The following is a 20667-nucleotide window of genomic DNA, read 5'->3' on the forward strand; positions in this document are numbered from 1 at the left end:
TATTTTATAGACCTCTATCATATCTCTCCTCAGCTGCCTTTTCTCCAAGCTGAAGAGCCTTAGCCACTTTAGCCTTTCCTCATAGGAAAGTCGTCCCATCCCCTTTATCATTTTCGTCGCCCTTCTCTGCACCTTTTCTAATTCCACTATATCTTTTTTGAGATGCGGCGACCAGAATTGAACACAATATTCGAGGTGCGGTCGCACCATGGAGCGATACAAAGGCATTATAACATCCTCATTTTTGTTTTCCATTCCTTTCCTAATAATACCTAACATTCTATTTGCTTTCTTAGCCGCAGCAGCACACTGAGCAGAAGGTTTCAATGTATCATCAACGGCAACACCTAGATCCCTTTCTTGGTCCGTGACTCCTAACGTGGAACCTTGCATGACACAGCTATAATTCGGGTTCCTCTTTCCCACATGCATCACTTTGCACTTGCTCACATTAAACGTCATCTGCCATTTAGATGCCCAGTCTCCCAGTCTCGTAAGGTCCTCTTGTAATTTTTCACAATCCTCCCGCAATTTAACGACTTTGAATAACTTTGTGTCATCAACAAATTTAATTAGCTCACTAGTTACTCCCATCTCTAGGTCATTTATAAATATGTTAAAAAGCAGCAGTCCCAGCACAGAGCCCTGGGGAACCCCACTAACTACCTTTCTCCATTGAGCAACTGCACTTTCACAGCTTTTACATTACATTCAAATTTTTACATTAAGTTAAAGGGAAAGAAGAAGGGATTTGATATACTGCTTTCTACGGTAATAATCAAAGCCATTTACATATTATATACAGGTATTTATTTTGTACCTGGGGCAATGAAGGGTTACCTTGCCCAGAGTCACAAGGAGATGCAGTGGGAATCAAACCCTGTTCCCCTGGTTCTCAGGCCACTACACTAACCATTAGGCTAAAAAACTTAATCTGAATGCAGATTTCTAGATGGAGACAACTCCTTTATCAAAAAATAATGAATTTTACATAAGTGAATTTACTTAAGATTTAACTACAAATCTAGACTGCAAAGCCACTACAACATATTATACAACAACTCCCTGGCAATATATCATGATGAAAGTTATGCTATGTTTTAAGAGCCATATCATTTCAGTTCAAACAACTTTCAATGTAAGTAAAAAAATAAAGAGCAATAAATAGTATATTTATACTGGACCAATGCAACAGATTTGCAACTAGCTTTCAAGGAGTTATGCCATCTTTATCAGGCCACCGCAGAACAAACTTGGTGGCCGATGAAGAAAGCTGCCACAGGCTATAGTTCATCCTTAACAAGCAGCTTACCTGCTTGCTAATGGCCACTGTATGCTAAAAAGGCTTCTGTACTCCTACAGTAGACAGTGCACAGCACATTAAAATGTTAAACAGCTGATCAGGCTACCCCACAGCATGCAGAGCTGCGTGCTGATGTCTACTGCGGAAGCTCAATGCCATAAAACTACTGCCAGGTTTGAGGCTAGCATAGTGCCTCCATGGTCAGCACTGACCCCCATATCCTTCCTTTATGCCACTCCAGTACCCTCCCATCCCCTCCAAAGTCAATGGATCCCGTTCCCTCCCACCCTGCTGTGATATAAAAAAAAAAATTCACATGGTAGCCCCCAACATGAGCAGCCCCCTCTATTCCTCCCACTCACCCACACAAACTGTTTCCCTGGTGTCTAGTGGCACCCCCCCTCTCAGACCTAGTAACTCTTGCGCTGCCATTTTCAAAAAGGTGGGGCCCTGCACTGTGCATTCTGTGATGCACTAGGTATGGCCAGATCTGCCATAGAAAGCAACTCGCTATTGTCCCATCAAGAAATATCGGGTCGGGGGGTGGTTATGTCAGGGGGAGTGCCTAGGGAATTATTTTTTACATCACGGTAGGGGGTGGGAGAGAATATGGTCGGGTGATTTTGGGTTGCTACTAGATTGCTGTTCAAGGATGTCAAGACAAGACAGGCAAAAGATAAGTAGTAGTAGTAGTAAAATTCAGCGGCATTCTTGCTTTTTATTTTATGTCAATCTTCTTGTCAGTGCCTGAACCAGTCACTGCTCAGGCACCAACAGTAAAGGTGACATTTATCAATGAGCTATTACTGCTGTGATTTTAACACAGCAGTAATCTCCATGTTCACTGATTATTGCATGCCATGGTATTTTGATGCATCTACCCCTATGGTGCTCAAATACACAATAGAAGTGTGTCTGTAAAAATACATTACTAATCGACATTTTTAATACATTTTTGTGGTGCTTGCCCTGCTTTGTTTTGTTTTTTTAAAGTCAGATTTCAAAAAGAGATAGATAGGTTAACTGGCATTGAACATAATGAGGTGCACAGCAACCTGTGGCAAGCATAAAGGGAGTAATTTTTTTTTTTTTAATTTTAATTTTTATTATAAAGGGAGTAATTTTATGAAGAGCCACAGGAAGATAGGTAAATAGAGGTATTCTAGTCATTTATATATGTAAATGACCTCTTAGAGAATGCCGAATAGTGGAAAAATACATGTCATGATTTGGGCATGAATGTGAGTGAAGCACCAAGTACACACATATAAACTACAGAATTCTATCATTTATGCATGCACATGCTAACATCTAGCTGTAAGCATTTACATTAGCTTTAGAACCACAGTTATTAATTATGCCTTAATGTACCTGAATGTTCATCTATTTGCACTAGTATTCTATAAAGAAAAGTATAGAATACACTTTAAATTGACACCATACCCAACACCTTTAGTGGTGCCATAGAGGAAAAGGGAAAGCCTTTTACAGAATTACCCTCAGTACAACTAAATGTTTTTTTTCATCACAGCAAATTCAGCTATATTGTTGCAATCCTGTCACAAAAGATTATGACACGTTACCAATTAATATATGTTGATAAAATGTTCATTGAATACCCATGCTGTCATTGTTTCTGGTTAACCTTGTTTCTCTTTGTATTGTTTATATAAGATTATAATATTTCAATAAACACACTAAAATGTTCAAATCCAGACATTTAACAGACTAGAATTGAACAGAACATTTCTTGAAATAGAGAGCTTTATGTGCAATGATAAAACAAAGGTGTCCTGTCAGCATCCCTAATCAAAGAAAGATGTCATTTTGTTGATAGAAATATTTCAATTTTAACTTAACTTTAATGTGTTTTGGGAAGTCTTAGCTGGATATGCTACTCCTATGTCAAGGTGGCATCAGCTCAGGTATACAACATGTATTGTGTCATATGTGGTATATATATTGATCTGCTTGATGAAATGGAAGTATTGCAATACTGGGACAGACCAAAGGTCCATCAAGTCCAGCATCCTGTTTCCAACAGTGTCCAATCCATGTCACAAATACCTGGCTAGATCCCCAAAAAAGTACAAAACATTTTATGCTGTTTATCCCAGAAATATTTTCCCCAAGTCCAATTTAATAATAGTCTATGGCCTTTTCCTTTAGGAAGTCGTCCAACCCTTTTTTAAACTCTGCTAAGCTAACCGCCTTTACCACATTTTCTGGCAACAAATTTCATTGTTGAATTACACACTGAGTGAAGAAATATTTTCTCTGATTCATTTTAAATTTACTACTTTGTAGCTTCATCGCATGCCCCCTAGTCCTAGTATTTTTGGAAAGTGTAAATAGACGCTTCACGTCTATCCGTTCCACTCCACTCATTATTTTATAGACCTCTATTATATCTCCCCTCAGCTGTCTTTTCTCCAAGCTGAAGAGCCCCAGCGCACTGATAAATATCTGCAGCGCATACACAATTTCTGCTGAGGCATATTTTGTCTGCAGCATTAAAAGCGGATCAGTTAACAGTATGCTTTACAAAACTACTAACTACAGATCAGGAATCTGTAAGTCTGTTACCATTATGGAAAGTGTCTGAATTATTTTGTTATACTGCAGTGGTGAAGCTTACCTATACAAACTACTCAAAAGAAACAAATGTTGCTTCTTCTTTAAAGAATCCAAACAAGTCTCTGTAAGCCACATTGAGCCTGCAAATAGGTGGGGAAATGTGGGATACAAATGCAATAAATAAACAAACATACAACTACAGGAAACTTGGTAACAATTACCTAGTCTTCACTTTGTAGTTATAGTTCTGTAATATTAAACACACCAGTCATATATTTTCAATCAGTCCTATTAATATATATTTGCAAAAAAAGATGGTTGAAAACATATATAAATACATAAGCTGTCATTACAACAACAAAATCTAACAAGCTGTAACATACTAACGTTTTAAAAACCTCACAATATTGTAAGTGGCATCCACATCCTAAAAATTTAACTGTTTCTTATGCTTTAACAAAAATGTGTGTTTCCAGCACACACAAAAAAAGTTTCACAGGACAACTGTCAAAATAGCCATTCAAACAGCTCTGGGGCTTCAGTACTTCAAGGCATAACTTAGAACAAATGTATTTTCTCTGTCAACTCATGTACTGTTGCTCTCTTATCTGAGACTACACATTTTAAAACAGACCAGTTCTCACTCTACAAATTAATTTGGTATGCTAAACTAAACCGGGAGTTCATATCCGGATCTATAAAAGCACTGTCAGAGGAGAATATTAAAAAAAAAAAAAAACACACACACACACAGGCATGACTTCAGTGGAATCTGACAAGTGGAAGAAGATAGTTGGGAAAAACAGTGAAGCAAGCAGATAAGAACACACACAAATATATTATCCGTCAGTCTGGCACGTTTCTCTTGCATTTAAGTCACCCTGGTACTGTTTAGACAATTCTACACGGCAAATGAGATCTGCAGCAAAAGCACTCCTGAAGCAGCAATGTTTATTTTAATATAACCTCAAAGTGAGAAACTAGTAAAAGGAGAGAGGGGGGGGGGGGCAAAAGACTCCGCATACAATGTTGGAGGGCTGTTAGAAAAGGTAAGTTTAGTAAGAACACGAAGAGAATAGTAAGTGAGAGTCAAAAGGGCAGCCGGAACTCCACCGACAGCCCTCTCACCTCCCAATACCAGAGCAGGAGGAGATAAAATAAGAAGAATTAGGGGAAACAAACAAATATAGAGCGACTTATCCTTAGGAAAACGTGAACGGACTTACAAAACACATTCAGCGGAACCCAAGCTAGAGAATCTCCTTAGTCTAATAAACTAGTCAGAAACCAAGTGTATGTGTGTGCGCTTCAGCACAAGTGTCAGTTTGGACGGTGGTTTTTTTTTTTGTTTGTTTGTTTGTTTTTGCTGCTGCTGCTGCTGCTGTTGTTACATTTACTATTAGAAAAAATCCCACCAAACATGAAAATTAAAAATAAGCCATTAACTTAAAAAAGAAATATGCTTAGATTTTAATCAAAAACCTTAGAGAAACTAGTTTCCTATCACTTTGAAAGACAAACCGGGAATTTTCTATTTTTTAACTCCTTCCGAAGATGACAGTGCGACAGCAGTCCCTGATAGAGGCCCGACCAAAGAATACAAGCATTAGTAGGAAATGCGCCACCCCAATGCCGGCCCGACCAACTTTCCTGCCTCTCTCCGTAGCGCTGTCCCAAAAAGCTTGATAAGCAGCAATAACACCGTAGGAATACCCGCTCTCTGACGCTGAGTATCACGTTACCGTGTACATAATACAGAGTTTGAAACTGAGGAGTTCTCGTAACGAATTAGCTTCCTTTTCTTTTTACCTTGCTGCTGTTGACAATGAGCCAGGGCTTTCCTCCTCCCTCCCTCCTTGCTTCAGCATTCAGCTCCCACCACTACCGGAGAAGAATGTGGGTCGAACGAGAGCACTGTTGCTCCGCGCATGCGCAACAAAACGGAAACGTCATAGCCAGTAAACCGAACGCCGCTACTTCCGTTTCCGCAGTCACTAGCACTGCGCAGGTGCATCAATTAGTTACGTCAAGCTTGTAAATAGTGGTCTTCACTTCTTGGTATGCATGCTCTTTGTTGGCGTTTTGTGAATGTAAATCCTTGAGGTCTGTTATTTTCCACTTCAGAAACAGACTCGGTGGTCATCGTGGATGTGGAGATGGACTAAAGTGAGGTAGGGTTTTGCCGTTCTCTAACTTGCTCCCTTCTCGTTGCAGGTTGCTCATAGAAAAGTCATGCGGTTGTGCCCGAGTTAAAGACTGTGTTTTTCCTTATGGCAGAATGTGACACACAATAGTACCAGTTATCAAAGATGACGTAAACATGAGCGTACAATATTGCAAAAGGGGTGGATGGAAAAAGGTAATGTGGCTGGAGCTGGGGCTTTAGGGACGTTTGCTACACGACTTCGGCTATTCTCTCTGTTGGGGCCCAGTGATTTTAAAGCACGAAGTTAGTGTTATTGTCCTTTACTGACCCTAGTAGCTATTATAAGACGGGAATGCATAGTACTGTTCTTGTAAATCTGGAGAATACACATGTGTTACAGAGAGGGATGTGAGCGCACTGCAGCTTCCAGCACCGATTTATGGTTTGGCTATAGTAAATATAAGTAGACGGTATCTTTTTCTCCAGGAAAAAAAAAGTTTTTGATTTTGCCTTGTAGGATCATTTACTCATGGTACTCTTCAAATGGCAGGATTTGAGCAACGCCCACCCCCATCAAATCCTATTCCCTCCTTCCAAGTATGGGAGTCAAGGATAGTTTTGTTTTGTTTTTTTTATTTATTGCATTTGTGTCCCACATTTTCCTGCCTATTTGCAGGCTCAATGTGGCTTACATCATTTTATTAACATTGTCATTTCAGGGTATCAGATACAGTTAGTCTTGTGCCGAGATTAAGTAGGGAAGAGAGAAGAGGACGGGAGTGATTAGGGTAGTTATAGAGGGTAGGTCTTCATAACTGAATAGGTTGGTGAGGTAGATTAAAAAGGTTATTGGTTAAAGGTTCTGGTTGTAGGCTTTGTTGAAGAAGTATGGCTTCAGGGCTTTGAGAAAGATGGTTATTTCGTTGATTGTTTTCAGGGCTGTAGGTAGTGCATTCCAGAACTGCATGCTCATGTAGGAGAAGGTTGTGGCATGCATCAGCTTGTATCTTAGTCCTTTACAGCTGGGGAAGTACAGGTTAAGGAATTTGCGGGATGATCTTGTGGCGTTTCTGGGAGGTAGGTCCACAAGGTTTAGCATGTATATTGGGGTGTTTGAGTATCCACAGTACTAACAAGGAATGAGACTAACAAGGAATGAGCAATCGAGTGTAAGTTCTATTGCTGTGCTGACTGTACTTGAGGACTCTAAGCCTTAACTGTAAGATATGGCTTTTGCAAAAGCTATTAATCTTTTGCAAATGTAAAAGAAAAGGGCCCAAAGCAGTATAGAAAAGGCTTAAAAGAATGTGAGGATGAAGTATGACACTGGATAATAATTGTGCTCTCTTTTGAAAATGCATTTAGGAAAAGAACTGCCTTAGTGTACTTCTATGTTATCCAAACACAATTTATTTCTTTGACTGGGTAACCAAACAGCTGGATATAAGAAGGGCACTAGCTGTGGTGTACTTGGATTTTAGCAAAGCCTGCAACATGGTTCCACACCGGCAATTAACTGATAAATAAACTGGGGCATAGGAAATAGGCAGTACTGAAACTCATAAGGTAGCATTTTCTTCTCTGTAGAAGTAACTGCCAGAGTCTGGTATGCATACAAGTAAAGGCTGTACTTAATTCAAGATTACAACTACTTAAGGAAACAGACAAAAACCTGTTTTGTTTCTTCCCATAAGCCTTTAAAACTGCTAGTTGAATAGCTATCCACTTAGTATGTGGGGGTAACTCTGTAAATGGGTACAATATTGGCCGTAGGGGCCTGATGCCACAGCTGAAAGCCTACTCCACAACACTTAAAAGAAAAGTAATGCCTCCCTCCGCCTCCATCACTTTATTCATTATAAATAGGCCGCTTACTACTGCTACCACATTTTGATTACAACAACAGGCACTCAGCCTGCCGCCTGTTCACTCCAGACCAGTTCATCAACCATTGATCGTTGCGGCTGGGCCGTTGGGCCTTTTAGAACTGCGGCACCTGGTTGCTGCAGCCATCGTCTGGGAAGCTGGTGTGGACGGTTGAAGAACAGCTTTCAACTCCTTCTGCAGCCTGCTATTTCGACTTGGCCTGTCCAGCCACTCTCATCTCATCCTGCCTCGCACGGTTCTGCTCGTGGCATGCTTCTTTTTCCTGGTCTGGATTTGGTATCGCATCTGCCTCTCTTTTGGATTGCAATGAGTCAAAACCTTCTCAACCATCTGAGTTTAACACAGGCAGCCAAAAGAGGTTCAACCTACTCCTAGGCTTCAACATATCACCTGAAGTCCTTCCTACCAACATATTTACAGACCATTTTTAGACTCTTTTCACCTTTCCTTATTATCTATTTTCTCTGTTTCTTTGATTCTATCTAATTTAATTCTAACTGTATCTCCTCTGATCTGGCAATAGCCTATCAGTGCATTGTAAGCCACTTTGAGCCTGCAAAACTGTGGGGAATAAATGTAGAAAAATAAATAAATAAGACTGTAATGAATAAAAAAAAATACTTGAATCTTGCTCTTACTATATGTATATATTTTTCTCCATAGTCGCATCATTCACACACATTTCTGCAAGCAATGGGTAAGTTTTTGAAAGCAGTCATAAAAAAACTACAGCCCCTGTCTCTTCAACCTGTTGAAAACACAGTCCTTTCCACTTCATTTAAGTTGAACTAATGCCCTGAAGCTATTCCTTCAATTGTGGAAAAAGATGGAAAGTTGTATGGGCAATATGGTAAGTCTACAAGACCCATCTTTGCAATTGCATTTGTGAGGCCTGAAGCCTAGCACTGTCATGTTGCAACATTTCCTTCTTGTGCCTCCCAATTCTTCTCAATTGTTCTTTCAAAATTTTCAGGGTTACAGTGTAAAACATTTCTCTTGTGAGACTCCTCCATTGTCATGGGTCATCCACTTAATCAACCCTTCCCCATCCATAACCCTTACATCAGTTGGCCGAGTGATACACAGCACTTGTATCAACAGTCAAATTCTAGCATGTACTTAAATCTCACTAAATGCTTCCATTTCAGTAGCAATAACAACACATCCTCTTCACCCAGCCACTTCTAGTCAACTGAGGGAAGAGATTGCAAAGAACAAGTGAACACAGGTAGCATATGCATGCTGCCATCTGTCAAATCATTGAGATACAGGTATTGTAGAATATTTACATAACTTAGCATCAGAGAAAGTCAAGGAGGACGACACCAGAGCACAGGCTGAAGCCTGCTATGCTGCTGAAGATGCTTTGGAATACATCGGGACCTCGAGTTGCTCCGCTGCCAGTACAGGTGTGTCCAGCATGAAGACCCCCACCCTAATCTAGTACATGCGAGAGTGCCACAGGGCCCAAACAATAAGTTAAACTTAATATTAATTTGATCCAGTGGACTTGGCTAAAAAGGTGAGGAAGAATAACAGACTGATTTGGATTTTTGGCTCCTTTACTGAACACTGCTAGTCCCTGACGCTTCGAAATGCTGGCCACCGTCAGCCAGGTTGTGGTGGTGACAAGCTTTAAAGCTAAGTACTCCTGTAGTGGAGATTATTAAGGAGCTCTTCTCAATGATTGAGATGCAGTACCTATATAGACTGTAGCTCTTGAAGCAGGTGTGGGTCTACTGAGGCTTTTGAGGGTTCGTCTTAAGGGCAAAATTCCACACTTGAATACTGCAAAGGAAGCCTGTCAATTTCTGGAAAACCTCTCTCCCTCTCGGTAAAGAGGGGAATCTGCTGGAGTGGTTCTTACTCCATAAGGAGCCTCATGTTGGATTTTTTGATCACTTTGACTGCAGGATCAATATGGCCACCTGCTTTTGACTGTATGCATAACCATTTTTATGCTCATGCCACAGGAGGTCACCGTAGCTTTTTTTTTTTAGTTTTGAGTTTTTTTATGTCTGTGGTGTTTGCTTGGGGTAGTAGAACTGGTATGCAAGATGGGTGAGTGTTGGTAAGTTTGGGATGGATGAGCGTCTGTTGTGGGTAATGAGCTTCAAGATGGATGATCAGGGGAGCAACTGACATGGACATTTGGGTGATGCATACCAGCTGGAAGTTTATAGAGAGCCTATGGGGAATGGGCTTGTTTTTAGACTTGAGAGATATGAGACTGGCTTGCAAAAGGGGGTGAAAAGGGGGCTGGCCTTTTCTATGGGCATTGTGGGATATTGTATCCTGACCTTACTACTACTACTTAACATTTCTAGAGCGCTACTAGGGTTACGCAGCGCTGTACAGTTTAACAAAGGACAGTCCCTGCTCAAAGGAGCTTACAATCTAAAGGACGAAATGTCAAGTTGGGGCACTTGTTTGACTATGAGAACCAGGGAGTCGGACTACCAAGGAGCATTACTTGATCTCTGGGGAGGCTAAACTCCAGGGAACCATGTAGGATGCAGATTTTTTGTTTTTTTATGTATCATTGTTTCAATATGTCACAGGGAGTGAAGATTGTGACCTAGAACGTGGGAGGCATTACTTCTCTGGTAAAGTGTTCTAAGATACTGTCTACTTTGAACCACCTGAAGGCAGATGTGGCATATCTACAAAAAAACAAAACTCTGAGGCGTAACATCTTAAGCTGTAATGATTTTGAGTAGGGGAGGTACATAGCTCATCTTTGGGGGAGGGGGGCGTCATGGTAGAATGGCAATTTTATTCTGTAAATCTCTACAATATTCAGCTACAGTGCTTTAGAGAGATACCGGTCATTTCTTTTTATTCTGTTGAACTTGCAGGGCAGGGAATTCACTATTAGTGCAATATGCCCTATATTTACATGATGCACAATTCTTTGCTTGTCTCTCATGCCTCTGCACCCCTCATGTAGGGTGTTAACAGTGGTTGGGGACTTCAACTTGGTAGTAGACTCACTCATGGATAAGTCCGTTCTACCACAAACTCCTTTGGGAGAGAGAGGAAAGGGGATGTCTATGTTCTGTCGGAATCTGGATCTGGTAGAACCCTGACACAAGGAATTATACTCATCTATCTAAAGTGCATAGCTCCTTTTCCCACATTGACTGTCTTTGTTCTTGACACCTTGCTTTGCCTACGTGTTTGATTTGGGGATTGGGGCCATAGCGGTCTCTGACCATGCGCCTGCTCTCATTTTGAATGCAGGCCCCCACCCTCCCTATTTTCAATAAGTTAGATCAAGGCGCTTCTCCTATTTGGCTAATGATTTAGAGTTTAAAGCCTTTTTGCAGGCCCAATGGGAGGATTATTATACTAATAATGAACATAAAGTAGGGCTGTCCATTTAACGCATTAACGTGTTAAATGAATAACTTGCATTAAAATTTTTAACGAGTTAATGCTGTCATCCCTCCCCCACTAGCCAGCACCTCTTCTTACCTCTCCCAGCACAGCACTCCAATGGCCCCCTTCTCCTCTGTGGCTCCCTCTGCAGTGAAAACAGTGGTGCTTCTCACCCTGCCTGGCACCATCGTGTTTTCGGCCACCATTTTGAAAACACGATGGTGCCGGCTGGTGGAGGAATAGTGGCAGAGGGCAGGAAAGATCCCGTGTTCCCCCCCCCCCCCCCCCAAGAGGCCACCAGACTACCAGGACCCCTCGGGTAGGACTGGGGCAGCTGGGGCATTAGCGTGCGGAAGGGGGGTGTTGGGCAGCAGCCAGGCGGGGAGCCCAGACCACCCTCAGTCTGCCCCTGCGCATAAGAAAGTATTTTGAATTTGAGCAGTTTAGATTATTGGTACAGGTGTTGGTTTTGTCTATGTTGGACTATTGTAATCTTATCTATTTGGGTGCACCTAGATAAGTTAGTCGGAGATTGCAAACAATCCAGAACACTGCAATTCGATTAATTTTTTTCACTACAGAAGCAGGATTCTTCATATTTCTTCCAGAAACAGAACCAGAGCGTCAGGTACTTATTTGAACCTCCACTATCCAAGCTGCTTTGGACTCAGATACAAATCAACCTATGCATCCAATTTTTCTTACTTAAGTACACAAACGTGAAATGCACTACTATACTTAAATGCCTCAACTCTGCAATGCATCAATACCTTACATAGCATTGGACATTATATATTCCTTTATTTCCTTGTCCCTTTTTGTACCTGTTTACTCTAACCTTATCTAACCCTTATTTTAAATTGTATTTAACATCTACCGGACTTGGCGATGGCCTTTACGGTATTATGTAAGCCACACTGAGCCTGCTGATGGGTGGGGAAAATGTGGGATATAAATGTTACAAATAAATAAATATTTTGTTTAATTACATTGGTTGCCTTTATGTTTAAATTCTTTTGCTTTCTATATAAGACTAGCCTTTGAGCCCGTAAAAATGGGCTATTGTAGGAAGGGGGGGTTGATAGGCCCGCCCCCGAGTTCGCCGCTGCTCCTCCCCCTCCGAATTCGCGCCCCCCCGAGCTGTCACCACCCACCTTCCACTCGGCCGGGCCCTCGCTCCGCTATTGAAACAGCGAGGGTCTGGGAACGCAGCACTGAGCTCTGCTGAGCTGCCGACGTCGGCCTTCGTTCTTCTTCTCTGCCTGTCCTGCCCTCGTGTGACGTAACGTTGTCGATGGCGGGACAGAGGCAGAGAAGAAGGAAGGGCGATGTCGGCAGCTCAGCAGAGCTCCGTGCTGCGTTCCCGGACCCTCGCTGTTTCAATAGTGGAGCGAGGGCCCGACCAGGTAGAAGGTGGGTGGCGGCGGTGACTCGGGTGGGGGGAGCGTTAGACGGCGGTGTCCCTCCCTCAGAAATGCGCAGTACAGACCCTCTCTGTTCCGCACCCCGTCATCACGTATTGACGTGGGGGCGGGGCAGAGGTCTCTACTGCGCATTTGCAAGTGAGTACGACACTCGCCTTTTATATATATTGATCCTAAATGGTAAATGCACAATTTTTAAACTTTGTTTTTCTCCATCACTGTTTTTTAATGTTTTTTCATGATGTCTATTGTTTATCTAGCACTTCTACTAGAGCAGTCCACTAAAGCTGAGTAACGCCACTAGACATATATGTGTGGAATTGAGATTTATGCACTTAGTATAGTTTTGGCAGGTAAGTACCATTTTTTCATAGTTTATGGAAACTTAAAACCATCACTATTCAATGGCTTTGGATGCACTTTATCACACTTTCATTCAGTATATTTATGTTTATTTATACTTGACGGATCGCCTTTTTTTAACAATTAAATCAAAACAATTTACAAAATAATTAAAATCATATGGAAAACAAAGTGGAATGCCATCTTGAGTGTGCGCCAAGGGTGACATCCCTACCATAGATATCATTGCAATAATTTATTTAACAGTATTTCTTTTACTCTCAAGTATAACAGTAACATATGAAATACATATAAGCATCTCAAGACCAGGAACATATAAAGCAAGCTAATTCTCCTCAACAAGGAGAGGGAATAATCTTTCTAGCTGTTCAACCTGGACCTGGTATCCTCCAATAAGTGGTTAATGTTGAGAAAGTATATTTGGGATGTACCCCCAAGTACTTAATACTACCTGCTGCCCACTGCAAGGAGAACGCTCCTGATCAGGACAACCAAACCAAGGCAAGGACTGGCAGACCATAAAATTTATCAAGATAAAGTTGAAAGCCAGACAAGAAACCATATTCCTCCATCAGCTCAATCACCACCAGTAGTGAGCGCTGAGGGTCTGTGAGGGTAAAAAGATTGTCAGCAAAGGCTGAAGTCTTTTAAAGTAGGAGTGTAGAAAAGAAAACAATCACACCAAAGAAAGTAAAATAGCTATCTAAATACTACATCCTCTTCAGGTACAACTGAGTCACTGACAGAGAAACACACTAGATAATGGAATAAAATAAGTCTTCATGGCTACCTTAAAAGTTCTTTAACAAAGGCTCGGCTCTTATATACAAAGAAAGGTTATTCCACAAAAAAGGGGCCAGGAAGTAAAAAGCATTTTTTTCTTGTAGCTTCATAGTATGCCTGCCTAGGACTAGGTAAGACAAGACTGTGGTCATAAAGCGAGCGCAGACAACGTGCAGGAATGTAAGAAATAGTGATGCCAAATAGGTATAACTGTATGGAAAGCTTTATGCACCAAGGTAAGAATATTACATTGAATCAAGTGGACTGGTGACCAGTGAAATTTCAACAACAAAGGAGTGACATGATCAGAATATCTTGCAGTAGTATCACTCTGTCCTCTATCTTCAATCTAGCATATTTTTTTACATACCACATCATCATATTTATGGAATAGTACCATTATTTTCTCCGATTCGTTTTAAATTTACTACATTGTAGCTTCATCGCATGCCCCCTAGTCCTAGTATTTTTGGAAAGTGTGAACAGACGCTTCACATCTACCCGTTCAACTCCACTCATTCTTTTATAGACCTCTATCATATCTCCCCTCAGCCGCCTTTTCTCCAAGCTGAAGAGACCTAGCCGCTTTAGCCTTTCCTCATAGGGAAGTCGTCCCATCCCCTTTATCATTTTCGTCGCCCTTCTCTGCACCTTTTCTAATTCCACTATATCTTTTTTGAGATGCAGCAACCAGAATTGAACACAATATTCGAGATGCAGTCGCACCATGGAGCGATACAAAGGCATTATAACATCATCATTTTTGTTTTCCATTGCTTTCCTAATAATACCGAACGTTCTATTTGCTTTCTTAGCTGCAGCAGCACACTGAGCAGAAGGTTTCAACGTATCAATGACGACACCTAGATCCCTTTCTTGGTCTGTGACTCCTAAAGTGGAACCTTGCATGACGTAGCTATAATTCGGGTTCCTCTTTCCCACGTGCATCACTTTGCACTTGCTCACATTAAACATCTGCCATTTAGCCGCCCAATCTCCCAGTCTAGTAAGGTCCTCTTGTAATTTTTCACAATCCTCCCGCGATTTAACAACTTTGAATAACTTTGTGTCATCAGCAAATTTAATTACCTCACTAGTTACTCCCATCTCTAGGTCATTTATAAATATGTTAAAAAGCAGCGGTCCCAGCACAGACCCCTGGGGAACCCCACTAACTACCCTTCTCCATTGAGAATACTGACCATTTAACCCTACTCTCTGTTTTCTATTTTTTAACCAGTTTTTAATCCACAATGGAACACTACCTCCTATCCCATGACTCTCCAATTTCCTCTGGAGTCTTTCATGAGGTACTTTGTCAAACACCTTCTGGAAATCCAGATACACAATATCAACTGGCTCATCTTTATCCACATGTTTGTTCACCCCTTCAAAGAAATGTAGATTGGTGAGGCAAGATTTCCCTTCACTAAATCCATGTTGACTTTGTCTCATTAATCCATGCCTTTGAGTATGCTCTGTAATTTTGTTCTTAATAATAGTCTCCACCATTTTGCCCGGCACCTACGTCAGACTCACCAGTCTATAATTTCCCGGATCTCCTCTGGAACCTTTTTTAAAAATCGGCGTTACATTGGCAACCCTCCAGTCTTCTGGTACCACATTCGATTTTAAGGATAAATTACATATTACTAACAATAGCTCCGCAAGCTCATTTTTCAGTTCTATCAAGTACTCTGAGATGATTACCATCTGGTCCAGGAGCTTTGCTACTCTTCAGTTTGTAGAACTGCCCCATTACATCCTCCAGGTTTACAGAGAATTCATTAAGTTTCTCCGACTCATCAGCTTCGAATACCATTTCTGGCACCGGTATCCCACCCAAATCTTCCTCAGTGAAGACCGAAGCAAAGAATTCATTTAATCTCTCCGCTACGGCTTTGTCTTCCCTGATCGCCCCTTTTACTCCTCGGTCATCTAGCGGTCCAACTGATTCTTTTGCCGGCTTCCTGCCTTTAATATACCTAAAAAAAATGTTTACTATGTGTGTTTGCCTCCAACGCAATCTTTTTTTTTTCGAAGTCCCTCTTAGCCTTCCTTATCAGCGCTTTGCATTTGACTTCACATTCCTTATGCTGTTTCTTATTTTCAGTCGGTTCCTTCTTCCATTTTCTGAAGGATTTTCTTTTAGCTCTAATAGCTTCTTTCACCTCACTTTTTAACCACACCGGCTGTTGTCTGGTCTTCCGTCCTCCTTTTTTAATACGCGGAATATATTTGGCCTGGGCTTCCAGGATGGTGTTTTTGAACAGCATCCACACCTGATGTAAATTCTTGTCCCTCGCAGCCGCTCCTATAAGTTTTTTTTTTTCCCACCGTTCTTCTCATTTTATCATAGTCTCCTTTTTTAAAGTTAAACACTAACATTTGATTTCCTATGTATACTTACTTCAAAGCTAATATCAAATCCGATCATATTATGATCACTGTTATCAAGCGGCCCCAGCACCATTACCTCCCACACCAGATCATGCGCTCCACTAAGGACTAAGTCTAGAATTTTTCCTTCTCTCATCAGCTCCTGTAGCAGAGGGGTAGCCTAATGGTTAGAACAGTGAGTTGAAAACCAGGGGACCTGGGTTCAAATCCTACTTCATCTGTTTTGAGCAGAGAGGTACCATCATTGCACACTAGGCATTCTCTTTTTTCATCTATTTTTTCATCTCCTATCCATTATTTATTATTTCTGGTTTATGTCAAAGTATGGTTTTGTAACATTCATTTTTTATTTTCAGTACTTACTGTAATATTTGTTTGTTATAGAATTGACCTCTGAGGCAGGCATTTGTTTACGCCAACACAGTAACCGAAGTGTAGGGTAGATAGGCTCTTCCAAAAGGCACGGAGACCAATAATTCTTATGTGTAAGAATTTATTAAAAGATACACAGACTCAATACGGCAGCTGTGTTTTGGCACATAGGCACGCCTGCCTCAGGAGTCTAAAAGAAATACATATAGATAAAAACGTGCATAATCATATACATATTATACATACATTTATATCTGTTAAAAAAGGGATGGCTAGCTAGAGATCTCCCTTGGACACGACCACAAAAACATGTCAAAGCTGCAATCTGCACTTTAAGAGAAGCCAAAGCAAGACCTTTGTCATAACCCTGCTGCAAAAAATCCAAAATTTGCGCAACAGAGGCACGAAAAGGAGATAGACTAAACTCCTTACACCATGCCTCAAAAATCCTCCAGGTGCGCACATAATTCAAAGAGCTAGAACGGCAACGAGAGCGAAGCATAGTAGCAATGCCCTTAGCGGAATAGCCTCTCTTAGTCAGCTTAGCCCTCTCAAGAGCCAGGCCGTAAGACAGAATCAACCCGGATCCGGATGAACCACCGGACCCTGCGTCAACAGATTTTGCATGACAGGAAGTCTGAAGGAAACATCAGAAGACGCTGCAGGTCGGCGTACCATGGTCTGCGATGCCAATCCGGTGCCACTAAGATCAGACGCCCCCTGCGAGTCTAGACCTTCTGAACAAGACGCCCTATCAGAGGCCACGGAGGAAAGGCATACAGTAGACCGGTTGGCCAGGATTGAAGAAGAGCGTCTACACCCTGCGCTTTGGGATCCTTCCAACGACTAAAGAACAGAGGAAGTTTTGCATTGTAGGCGAAGGCAAACAGATCCATCCTGGGACACCCCCAACGATTGACCACTTGCCGAAACGCCACAATCGCTTAGAGACCACTCTCCAGGATCGAGCACGTGACGACAGAGAAAATCTGCTTGAACATTTAGGACCCCTGCCACGTGAGCCGCTGATAGAGCTACCAGATGGAACTCCACCCACTGAAACAGCAGCGACGCCTCTCGCTCCAATGGTAGGCTCCTCATCCCTCCTTGCCGATTGACTTACGCTACTGCGGTGGCATTGTCTGACATCACTCGGACTGCTCCTCCTCTCAGAAGATAAAGAAAACCCTGGAGCGCCAGATGAATTGCTCTGGTCTCTAACAGGTTGATTGAGAAAGATGTCTCCTGACGAGACCCGAGGCCCTGAGTAAACTGCTCCTGACAGCCTTGAAGACTGGCATCTGTCATCACAGCAGTCCAGCTGGGCTGATCTAGAGGCAAACCTTTGGTCAGATTGGCCTCTCAAAGCCACCATCGAAGATTGGTCATCACCTGGAGCGAAAGTGGTAATCTCTAATGAAGAGAATCCATCTACGATGACCATCTTGACAGAAGTGACCTTTGGAGAGTCCTCATGTGAGCCCTGGCCCAGGGCACCGCCTCAATCGTTGCTGACATGGATCCCAGAACCTGTAGATAGTCCCTTGCCAACGGTCTCAAATTCTGAAAGAACTGACGAATCAGACTGTAATTTGAAGACACGGGCCGGCGGAAGAAACACATGACCCTGCCTTGTGTTGAACAGGACTCCCAGCTCTTCTGCATATTGACTACCCAACCTAGGGACTGTAAGCATGAGCTGTCACCTGAACACTCTCGTGGTAAGACTCTGCCCGGATCAATCAATTGTCTAAGTAAGGATGGACTAAAATGCCTTCTGTCCTGAGCTGCAGCTACAACTTCCGTGACCTTGGTAAACGTACGAGGAGCAGTTGCCAGTCCGAAGGGAAGAGCCCGAAACTGAAAGTGGTGACCTAGCACTGCAAAACGGAGGAAACGATGTGCAGGATGAATAGGAATGTGGAAATAGGCTTCTGTAAGATCGAGAGGAGTCAGAAACTCCCCGGACCGGACCGCAACAATGACAGACCGCAAAGTCTCCATACGAAATGAGGCCACCTTGAGATCTAAAATCGGTCAGAAGGTACCAGAAAGTAAACGGAGTAACGGCCTTGACGCTGTTCCGCCAAAGGGACTGGACAAATTGCTCAGAGGTCCAGAAGTCTGCGAAGAGTATCTCTGACGGCACCGGCCTTGCTGCGAGAACAGCAAGGAGACTGTAGGAAAGCATCTGACAAAGGATTAGCAAACTCTAAGGCGTACCCGTCTCGAATAACCTCTAGTACCCACTGGTCCGAAGTAATCTGGGCCCACCTCCCTTGAAATTGTGCCAACCGAGCACCTACTTGGACTAGAGGCTGGGCCGGCAAGCCTTCATTGTTGAGGACTGGAGGAGGAGGAAAAGGAATTCCCTGCCTCTCAACCTGCCCGGCCAATAACGACGAAAATCATGGACTCTACCACGACCTGAAAATTTGCCACAGCCAGAACCTCTGGGACAATCCTCAGGCAATCTTGGAACCTTAACCTCACCCAGGCTATGCACCAGCTTGTCTAATTCTTCACCAAACAGAAAGAACCCTTAAAGGGAAACTTACTAAGCTTGGATTTAGAAGCCGCATCCGCCGACCAGCCACACAGTCAAGGAGCACGACAGGCCGCGACGGAGAGAGCCATAGACTTAGAAGAAGCCAGAAGCAAATCATAAAGAGCATCTGCCAAAAAGGCTGAACCCATTTCCAACTTTGCCACTTCAGCATCAATAGCTGAAAGATCTGAAGAACGGTCCAAATGATCCTGGGTATCTCGCAGCGCCGTTCCACCGTCCACGGGAACAGTGTTTTGCTTGGTAACCGTGGAAACTACCACATCCACTACTAGAGGGCGCAAAAGGTCTTTATCCGAGTCAGGAACCGGATAAAGCCTGACTATAGATCTAGGAAGCCGAAAAGCAGAATGAGGAACCTCCCACTGAGCCTGAATAATATCCCTAATATCCTGATGAATAGGAAAAGACCTACCTGCTCTGCACATACCTTTGTCCAGCAAATCCACCTTTCTAGGCTCGGCCACATGGACATCTTGGACATCAAAACGCAAAGCAGAAGAAACTGGAGAAATGGTAAATTAGGCCTTACCTGCTAATTTGCTTTCCTTTAGTCCCTCCGGACCGGCCCAGAATGTGACTGATAGGTTGTGTACGCCTTCCAGCAGGTGGAGACTGAGAAAAAAACTGCAACTCCAGCTAGCCAATAAGAGCCCTTTCCAGCTAGAGAAAGATCCAGTAACGAAGTAGAAGGAAAAACATAGAACGTACATAACTTGTGTCCCCAAAAACCTGAGCAGCCACCGGCACTTTGCCAACATAGGGTGAGTGCCTCCACACATAATCTGTTCCCACAAAACAGGACAGTTAGACTATATATTTATTTATTCAAACTACCAACGAGCAACACAGCTCCAAACAAAGAAACAAGTCTCCGAACGTCTAAACATACAGATATCTGAAGGGAGAGAGCTGGACCGGTCCGGAGGGACTAAAGGAAAGCAAATTAGCAGGTAAGGCCTAATTTACCCTTCCTTATCGTCCCTCCGGACCGGCCCAGAATGTGACTGATGGGAAGTAACAAAACAGTGAAATTATGGGAGGGCCCCTAACAGTCCCACCGGCAAGACACGCTCCCCGAAAGCAACCTGTCGATGACTGAGGACATCCAAACGATAGTGCTTAGAAAAAGAATGCAAAGACGACCAGGTCGCCACCCTACAAATGTCTTCCGGAGGCACCTGACAACACTCGGCCCAAGAAGCAGCCTGACCTCTTGTAGAGTGAGCCTTAACATGTTCTAGAACAGATTTCGCAGAAAGAAGATAAGCTGATGCAATCATTTCTTTAAGCCAATGAGAAATAGTGGGCTTAGAAGCCATGAACCCTTTGCGCGAGCCTCCAATCAGAATAAACAAACGGTCAGATTGCCGGACGTCAACAGTAGACTTAATATAGTGTTTCAACACTTGCTTGACATCCAAACACTTCAAAAGACGCTGATCCGCTGAACCAGAAAAAGAAC

At 42.6% G+C, this 20667-nt stretch overlaps 1 protein-coding gene across 4 annotated transcripts in view; it reads right to left on the bottom strand.

Moving 5' to 3' along the window:
* Positions 1-20667, bottom strand: part of KMT2C (lysine methyltransferase 2C) — a 917733-nt gene that overhangs the window by 877141 nt on the left and 19925 nt on the right. For 2 of the 4 annotated variants that reach the window (XM_030198363.1, XM_030198355.1), the window contains exon 1: positions 5690-5739. The exons of the other annotated variants lie outside the window; for them this stretch is intronic. The gene's annotated coding sequence lies outside the window, so the exon portion shown is untranslated. Of the gene's footprint in view, positions 1-5689; positions 5740-20667 lie in introns of those variants that run through there. 4 annotated transcript variants of the gene reach the window in all.

This window comes from Microcaecilia unicolor, chromosome 1 (assembly GCF_901765095.1).
Source record: "Microcaecilia unicolor chromosome 1, aMicUni1.1, whole genome shotgun sequence".
NCBI lineage: Eukaryota > Metazoa > Chordata > Amphibia > Gymnophiona > Siphonopidae > Microcaecilia > Microcaecilia unicolor.